Source organism: Galeopterus variegatus, unplaced genomic scaffold, assembly GCF_000696425.1.
Source record: "Galeopterus variegatus unplaced genomic scaffold, G_variegatus-3.0.2 Scaffold144, whole genome shotgun sequence".
Lineage (NCBI taxonomy): Eukaryota > Metazoa > Chordata > Mammalia > Dermoptera > Cynocephalidae > Galeopterus > Galeopterus variegatus.
In genome coordinates this window covers 735,133-745,274 of record NW_007726255.1, presented here as the reverse complement: position 1 = coordinate 745,274, position 10,142 = coordinate 735,133, and positions in this window count along the sequence as shown.

Here is a 10,142-nt window from a genome sequence, read left to right as displayed (position 1 = left end):
TTTTTTTTTTTTACCAGGTGGGTGTACTTGAGAGCAAGGACTCTTTGTTATATCCTCAGCACCCAGCACACAGTAGTTTCTCAATAACATGTACTTAAATAAATTCAGTAAGTCAACGAGTAAAAGATAGGAATAGACACATTAGTCAGACAGAGGGAGGGATAAGATGGTTATTTACTACTCCAATAAAAATGTAGTCATTGCTTCCTTATATTCCAGACACTATGCTAGGCACTGGAGATACAGATACCTGTGGGGTGTTGTAGGAGACTGCATATATTTGTACGGGGAGGGGGAGGAAATAAACAATAAAGCAACAACTCAGTAGAGTGTTAACCGCACTACAATAAAGGAGTAGAAAGCTAGCCCATCCTGGCATGGGTGGGGGTGAGTGGGCTGAAAAGAAGGAGAGGGGTAAGAAAACAAAGAGAGGTGTGAGAAAGGTAAGAAGTTAAACCAGCAGAGAACTCTTAGGCAGAGGGACCAGCATGTACAAAGGCATGGAAGTGTGAAGGAGCAAGGTCCATTCCTTGCTTGGAATTGCCCAATTGCAGGGACCTCGTGGAGGAGTGACAGGAGATGAGTCCCAGGCTGGTTACTAGAATGGTATGGACTTTGTAGGTCGAGCTAGTTTGGACAGTAACCTGAAGGTAAGGGATGTTGCAGGTTTTTAAGCAGAGGAATTGCATCATCACTTTTGCAGTCAGAAAAAAATTTCAGAAGCGTTGAAGAGCACGGAGACCAGAAGCTGATAAGGAGTTTACTGTGATTCAGGTGAGAAGTTCCAATGGCCTGAATTAAAGCAGTGGCATTGGGGCTGGTGGGACAGGTAAGGATGTTCAGGAGGTAGGACTGTCATGTTGTGGTGACTAGATGTGGGAGGAAAAGGAGAAATACAAGATGATCCCGAGGTACCTGTGTTCCTACAATAATCTTTGTAACTAATTATACTTACTATCTTGGATATCTTGGCAAGATGATATTTCCATTTCAGAAGACAAAAATAACATAAAATACTTCAGAAGAGATAACATTAATAAGTAATGGTATACAAAAATGATCAAGCCTTTGTTCTTTTTGTTGGTAGTAGAGAGTTGGGAGTCCCATATTTGAAGGATCCTAGTATTTGTAGAACTCAGAAACTGCAAAACTAAATGGTGCTATAGCAACCCTTGACTGTCTGGTCATCCATTTCAGAATGGAGAGGGTATGAGAATAAGATAAATACCCAACTAAAAAATAATAATTCCATCCATAGAAAATCAGAAAGAAATAATTATAGCTAATATTTATTAAGATTTTGTAGTGTGCTAAGCACAGCTACCAGGACAATGGATAATGATGTTCTTAACTTTAGAGTCAGATATCAGAGTTAAGTGGGTACTGCACATCTAGTCCAGATTTGGAAACTGAGGAATGTAACCATGAAAAAAATAACATGGAAATAAGTGTTCCCATTAGCTACCCATCCAACTGCAAGCCCATTAATCCCTCCCACACTCTTGTACCTGTCCTGTTCCCTGCTTCTGCCCCCTTTCCCCAGGTCCCCCCTGTCTGGGTGCCTCAGCTCTCTGCTTCCCAGGTTCTGAGATGCCCACAGGAAGAAGCTCTGTGTCTGATCCATTATACCACATGCAAAGTACCATGGAAATAAGTGTGAAAAGAACACAACCCCTGTCCATGAGCAGCACCCACTCAGGTGGTCAATAAAACAGTCCTCAAGCCTTTTCTGGGTATTCTCAGGAGGGAGGAACCTTTTGGATCTGCAGGAAACCTGGATCTCCCCGGTGGTGAGCCTTTCATTTCTCCATGCTGTGTCCCTGGGACAAAGGGCTCCCTTCCAGTGCCCTCTGGTCCTATACTGTTATATTCAGCTCAGAAAAAGTAAGGCAATCTGGAACTTCAGGTCACAGCAGATGGCTCACCAGATGAGGAAATCCCACTTGCATGGAATGTCAGTTCCCACCACTGCATACAGAGAGTGGGTTCAACTATTTAGCAGGATCTTGGCAGATCTACTTGAATCTACTTAAAAATAGATCCAATAGTTTTCTAAAAATTAATATGGTCTAATCCTTTCTTTAGTGGCTGGTGCAGATATATATGAAAATTATGTTATATGACAATGCTAAGAAATGAAACTTTATTTCAGTTAAACTCCTCTTTTGTTTGATACAGGGATGACACAGAGAGATCAGGAGGCATGGATTTCAAGGCTCAGATATCCTGGGATAGAACTTGGGGACAACTGAGAAGCCTATTAGTGTTGGCATTAAATATGGGCTCTGGAGTCAGATGGCTTGGATTTGGGTCATGGCTCCAGCTTTCTAGCTATGCATCCTTTCTAGGCCTCAATTTCCTCTTTTATAAAATGGAAATAGTAATGACATGTGTCCCAGTGAATGCTTTCTGAGGATGAAACGTGTTAAGACCTATACTGCTTGTGTTATGCGTTAAATGTTCATATATTAGAAACTTAATCTCCATTGCAACAGTGTTAAGAGGATGGGAAATCATACTATGGTACTTGAAAGGAGGGGCCTTTAAAAGGTGATTAGATTGTGAGGACTGTACCATTGTGAATGGATTAATCCATTTTTGTTTAATGGGTGGTCACAGGTGTGGTTCTACTGGCTTTATAAGGAGAATGAGTGAGAAGGTGAGTTCTCTCTTGCTCAGCCCATTCTGGCCATGTAACACCCTGCATCTCTGTGGAGAATCAACACAAAGAAAAAGGCCCTCACTGGAGGTTTTCCCTGGTCTTTGAACTTCTCAGCCTCTGGAACTGTAAGAAATAAATTATTATTTATTTTTAATAAATTACCTAGTTTCACGTATTCTGTTATAAGCAACAGGGAACAGACTAATACAGTACATAGTAAATGTTAATGAAAATGTTAGCTATAATTTATCATTTTTACAAAGGTAAAGAGGTAAATAGGTGTATATATATATATATTTAGAAAAAATAACATGGAGTGATACTAGTTTCTAAGCTTTATAGGTGTGAAATAGAGATAGCAGGATGGCTAGCAGGATGGCTCTAGAATAAGTTACAAAAAATACCTAAGAATAAAATTAAACTTAACTTTTTAAATTAAGTTACCCAAGTTTAATGACCAGAGTTAGGAAATAGCTTTTCCTTTTATACAGTGAATTCTGCAATAGGTTAAATGTGTCCCCCAAAAGTTCATGTATTGGAAGATTGACCCCCATTGTGACAGTGTTAAAAGGGTGGGATATCTGATTATGGTATTTGAAAGGTGGAGGCTTTAAGAGGTGATTAGGTTGTAAGGACTGTGCTCTGGTGAATGGATGAATCCATTCATGGAGTAATGGGCACGGTTCTATTGGCTTTAAAAGGAGAGCAAGTGAGAACGTTAACACTCTTTCACTCAGCCCATTCTTGCCATGTGACACCCTGATCGCCACCCAGAAGCAGACCCTTACTAGATGTACCCCATGGACTGTGGACTTCCTGGCCTCATGCACCATAAGAAATAAATTTTACTCCTTTATAAATTACCCGGTTTCAGGTATTCTGTTATAAGCAACTGAAATGAACTAATACAAATTCTATAAAGTATAAAACATAAAAGCCAAAAAGAAATTTCTATGTATCCTAAAACTTACAATTTTTATCAGATATAAAGATAATGATAAATATAATCCTTGTACTGGCCAGCCACAAAAAAAAAAAAAAAGATAAATATAACAATGCCTTTAGCAAACTTTTGTTCTTCCCCATTTACTAAATTTGTGTAAGAGAGTACATCTTCCAAAGAATTGTGTGAACATGTATAACGAGGCCTTTACAATAGCTAAGAGTTGGAATCAGCCCAAAGGTCCATCATCGGATGAGTGGATACAGAAAATGTGGTATATCTACACAATGGAATATTACTCAGCTATAAAAACGAATGAAATACTGCCATTTGCAACAACATGGATGGACCTTGAGAGAATAATATTGAGTGAAACGAGTCGGGCAGAGAAAAAGAAATACCACATGTTCTCACTCATTGGTGGGAGCTAAAAAATAAACAAATTAATTCACCCACATACACACACAAAAAAAAAAACGGGGGGGGGAAGATATAACAGCTATACCTTTTTGAAGTTGTTACAACAAGCAAACGGAAAGGACATTCTTGGGGGGGAGGGGAGAGAGGGAAGAGGGAGGGAGGTGTCAGTGATGGGCCATAATAATCATATACGTTGTATATTGACAAAATAAAAATTTCATGAAAAAAAAAAAAAAAAAGAAAGAAAAAAGTAAAGTAGCTGTCCCAAAAGCCTCATCTCAATTTCTGTGCTTGGCGCAGGCCTTTAAATCCAGTAACACTTGAACTAAGCTTAAGTCTTGAAACACATACTTCTTTCTTCATACCCTTCCCTCAACAGGAAGACAATCCACAGAACCAATGCTTTATAAGGGACAAAAAACAATTCAAACATACATATATTAAGCATAATGTACCCATTTTGCTTAGCCATTTCTGATGACATTAAAGATGATGGTGATAACAGCAATATCAATTACTACTTCCTGAACCTTTACTATGTATGACACTTTGCGCTAGTCATTTTACATAGATTATCACATGAAAATCTATGAACTGGTATTTCCAGTTCCCACGCCTCTCTAATTCCCATGTAACAGATAAAATTACTAACAATTAGAAAGCCTAAGAAATTTCAGTAAGATGCCATAGCTAATAAGCAATAAAGGAGGGATTTTATTCAACCAGCTCTATCTGACTCTGGTACTTATACAATAAACACTTTATTTATGTTGAGGCATGTTTGGAATTATTGTGATTCTTTTCATTGACTTGACTTAGTTAGTTATGGCAAAGAGCATTACAGTGACATTTTGATAGGTTCTTAAATAGTTCCCCAAACCATAGTCAAATAGTAAAATTGTTGATATTTATAATAGGACAGTTGTGCTACCTCATTAGCAGTTTAAAGATTCTGTTACTTAATGTTAATTATGTCGTACATGTCTTTTAAAAACAAGAGTTACAATTACAGGTATTTTTCCTTTTGTCGACTTCTAAACTTAATCTTCTTAATCAGCTTATTATTTTACACTCTTTACATTGTCCTCCTTTCTATCTAAGGTCACTCCATCTGGTAAATGTTATTATTCCACAGGGGTTCATAGATAGTAATGTCCTGAGATTTATCATGATGAAGGAAAATGTATATTCAATATTAAATCACATCTTAAAACTATGCAATTATAAAGACATTCGAAGTTTTTTTTTTTTCTTCTTTCTTTTTTTTTTTAATCTCTGGACTACCAACTTGTAGAATACCCTGCTTCAGTTCATGCAGTAAACATTAGGGGAATGCCTAGTGTGCGCAGGTGGGTCTGAGCAGAATAAGTCTCATTTCACACCTTCTATAAATCTCAGATTGCTTTGGCAAGTATCATATAGTAATACATAACACTGACCTCTGTGCAAGAAGTTCACATTATAAGAATATCATGGGAAGCATAAAACATTCAATATCAGATCCTCTGAACTATTAAAACTACTTACATATGGCATCAGTTCTTAAAGTTACCTAATTTAAAAGTAGCTGAACCTTAGAAAATTATTGAGTCCATTAAAAACTACATTAAGTTACAGCACTCTGCTCAAGTATTGCTCTGGTTCAAGTTATGTCACTGCTTCATTATAATCACCTTCCTTATGAATTTCTTAAGAATTCACTCTAAGTTGAAAACTGTCATAAATCTCAGTTGCTCGAATGTATTTGTTTCACAACTTAACTGGCTCCCTTTATGGCCCCCCATTTAAGTAAACTTTTTAAAAAAGCATATTCATGAGCAGTGACATAGCATTTGCCTGTGCAGCTTGAGCTGTTTATTTCGGTTCATGAAGTCTCACTTCGCTCATCTCCTAAATGACAATAATAATAGCAACAGCTATACCTACTTATTTCCTCTTTCCAAAATGGGGGATAACAGGAAGCTACCAGAATTAGATAAGTTAATATTAGTGAGCTCTTTGGGCAGTGTCAGGCATATACCAAGGGTTATTACAAGTTTTCTAAAATAAATTACTCAAAAAAGTTTACCACACTCCACATTTTTAATATCAAACTAGTTGAGTGTTTATAAGTACCGTTCTCAAGATAATGCTGACTTCACAAATCACATATGCCACAAAGGGATTCTCTTCCTGTTGTATGAAGTTATTAGACAAAACATGGATATATACACAAAAATAAACATATAATCATATACTCTATATGTATACATATATATCTATATGTATACATATAAAATTTACTCCACTTATGCACAGTCAAGTGGTCTAAAGTCTAATCAACTCTTCAGCCATTTCTTAATATTGACATAGCTTTTCTTTACAAAACTTTTCAAGAAGTTGAAAAAGAACCCATCTTACCAAATGCTAATTCATAGTAAGACATGATAATGGGACTTGCATATGATAACGGGACTTGCATATGAGATTTAGAGAGGTACACCATATGGAGAACTCCAGATATAATCTTTTAATTTTACTTTTGATAAATGTTAGCTACTCTAAAATATCTTTGACTTAGATCAGAGATTTTTAAATATAGTTATTAATATCTTGCTTTAATTGCAATTCTGATTTAAAGGTTAAAATAACATCAGGACTCTCAGAAACAAACCTTGATTCTAGAGGAAGCAAAATTTATCAACAATTAAACTGGATTCCAAAAAACAATTAAGTTAGAGTTTCACTGGTTTTAAAAAATTCATATTAAACTCATAAAAAATCAAAATATAGAATTTTTCTAAATAATAACAATTTAGTTCATAATGAAAAGATTAATTAATTATTTTGATTTTGAGTTCCCTCCACCAAAAAAAGGACAGGACTTAAATGAAGATAAATCTGTGGTTTGAATAATTATTCCCTTACCTTGACTTGTTCTCTCCTCTCACACTATTCACCTTTACTTAAAACAAACTATAATTCCATTACCAAATTATAACTCCTCACTTAACTGAAATAATCTCAGGATATAAAAATAGTGTAATAAAGTATGAAAAAGAAAGCCCTCCCAAATCATATATATAAAGACCAATAAAATATACAGGTTTTCACATATCAATAATACAACCCTATTGTTACTGCTCACACTCTATTCCCAGAGGTTTTAGCATCGTTTTTGGCAAGAATTCTTTCCGCTAGCTCCTTTTATTAGGAAGTTACCTTGACAGCTTTTTTTTTTTTTTTTTTTTTTAATGAATGAGGGCCTCTACAATAAAAGACCATCCTGCCAGACATGTCAAGAGAGTCAAAGAAAATTCTCCTCAACTAAAATTTCCATAAGATATTTCCCCCTTTTCTAAAAAAAATCCTAAATGACCATTTTTGTTAACTTGTTCATTTACATATAATTGCATTTTAAGAGATGTTACTGTTTCTGACATTATAAAAATAAAGAGAAAAGAAAATTAAGAAGCAAAATATTTGTTGTGTTCTATAAATTCGAGTTCACTTTCTCAATGCAACAGGAACATTTGCATTTACTTATAAATGAATACTAATGACATATTCAGATCTGGCAATGCTCCACCGAAATCATACACAGAAAGCCAGTGCTAGAAATCATACACAGTGCACAGATACTTATATTACTCTATTCAGACAAAGAGCAAGAAGATTAGAGTCAACATCAATTCCCTGAAGTTGAGTCATCTCTAAATTACATGGTGGGTTAAGAAAAATGGTAGAATTTAGACTGAAAACAAAGTTGTCTAGTTAACATTTTATATGATTTCTGAGTCAACGGCTCTTTGCTGACCACCTACTTTGGGCAAGATGCTGCTTCCCTAAGCAAGCCTCTGCTCTATAGTTCTGTTTACACAGTGTAGGAGTAAGCACCCTGCTTCCATCAAAAATTCTTCCTTCTTGTTTAAAATAACACCCCAGCTCGGCTTTGCATATTGTGTGCTCATGTGCTCAATAAATACTTTTTGAATGAGTGAAAATTCAGTGAGTAAGGAGGTTATTCATTCAAAAACATCTGTGTATGCCTGCAAAATGGTTAAGGACAATGGTGAAAGCATAATCAAAATATTGTGAGCAGCACCTCCTCACAAAGATGTCAAAAGGAAGCAACTCCAAATATTAAAATTTAAGCATGAGGTCTGGCTTAACCTAGAAACTGTGATCCCAGTCCTTGCTGTAATTCCCCATTGAATACTGTGCTCGTCATTTCCCATATAATCTGCTTAGGCATCTATTCGAAAATATTATTTTACATGAGTAATGATGTTTCTATATATTTTAGTGATTGAGAAAAGAGTATTTTAAAATAGCTCAGAGTAACTTGGGAGAGGCCAGAGCAGTTTTCCTTTTCACTGTTAAAACACTGTCCATTGGAGTCAGTTAAATTTAAGCAACAGTTTCTTTCCCATCGTTACGTTTCTTGTAATATCTTCTAGCGTCCCCATCAGTTCACTAGTGAACAACTTCATGTTCCTGAAGTAAAGAAGCCTGCCCTGATGTTTATTCAACCACTTTGAGCAATGACTACTTGTAAAAAAAATACAGGGCAGAAGGCAAGTAGTATTGTTTTCATTTCTCCCTTTAAGAAGTTCACAAGGAGGAAACACCAAGGAAACAAAAATCAATTGCAACATCATACCAATAAAGACTTTTTAAAAAATAGTCATTTTTGATATCTAAATTCGTAATCCCCTTTTATTATACTCTCTTCAACTTTTTCTTTGAAAAAATTGAATGTCTGAACTAACTTGTAATGTGAAAACATTTGTCTAAAGCTCTGAAATGTGTAGAAACTACTGAGCAAAACCTTTCAGAAGCACCAGCTTTTTAATACTTTAGCACATCAGTTTAGAAAGGAGCACTGTCATAGAAAGGACGCCCACCCACTTCAGCTCCCACCCAACCCGACCCTGCATGCTATTTATCAGGCTCTTTACCTAAATCAGAGAAGAGTTACAGTAAAATTAAATGTATCACGAAGTAATATGATATAAAGCACTTTGCAAATATTAAACCTCTCCTTAAGGGATCAGTGTTTTCCAGAAGAAACTGGTATACAGAGGGAAAGAGAGAGAGGAGAGAGAGACCCACCGGCTAAGGGCTGGGTAGACCACGGATCTGAGCAGCAGCTCCCTTGGGTGGGTGCCCTGAAGCACTCAAGGAGGGGAGCCGGAGAGCGGAGCCCACCAAAGTGAAGTGACTGCGGAGTTGTGGCAGGGGTTTGCTTGCAGTGCACTTGGAACCTCTAGGTCAGGGCATCCACCCAGTCTGGGCGCTTCTTCCCCGCTTCCCTATACCAAGGTGGTCGCCCAAGTCCCAAGAGCAGGTGTCTCAAGGCTCAAGTCAGTGGCCACAGCGACCTCGCGGACTTAGTAATAAAAATATGACCACCCTCTCGAGTGCATCCATCTCGTGTGTGTGTATGTGTGTGTGTCGGTGGTGGGTGGGAAGGACTGCGCGAAGTGGGGCCGTGAGGGGGCGGGGACTGTTGCCGCGAGGAGTGGGGGGCTCCGAAGAGGAGGCACCCCACCCACATGTCACCGAGCCTTTGCCTGCCCTCTGCCCGCCCTCTACTCGGGCTTCGCAGCCCCCCACTCCATCAAAGCCACCCTCGCGCCCCAAGCGACAGCCCCAACGTCACCTAAGAAGTGGCCGAGCGCGAGCCCCCAAAACTCTGCTGAGCGCAGGGAACGCGTGTTCCCTCCCTGCCTCAGAGAGCTCTGGGTGTAGGGCTCCGGGCGAGAGACTGAGAGACAGACAGACAGGCAGACTGACTGACACTGACTGTCTACATTTATTCCGGTAATCGCCGCCGCCGTTTGTCATCTCGCACTAGTTTATCCCGGACCCCTGCAAACGTCTCCAAAGTCCTCGCCAGGCAGCACTCGGGAGAACCGCACCCCACAAAGTGCTTTTGGCTGGCATCACACGGATGCCTCCCCTCGGCGATTCTCCCCTTGTCCTTACCCCCCAAATCTGCGAGGTCTCAGCCCTGGGTGCTCGAGCCCCTCCCCCGCGGAGGCGGGCAGCGCGCCCTGCTCACCATCGTCTCCGGCGCGGGCGGGAGCCCGGGGCGCGGGGGCCGGCGGCGAGTGGCGCTGGGCCGCGGGCGGC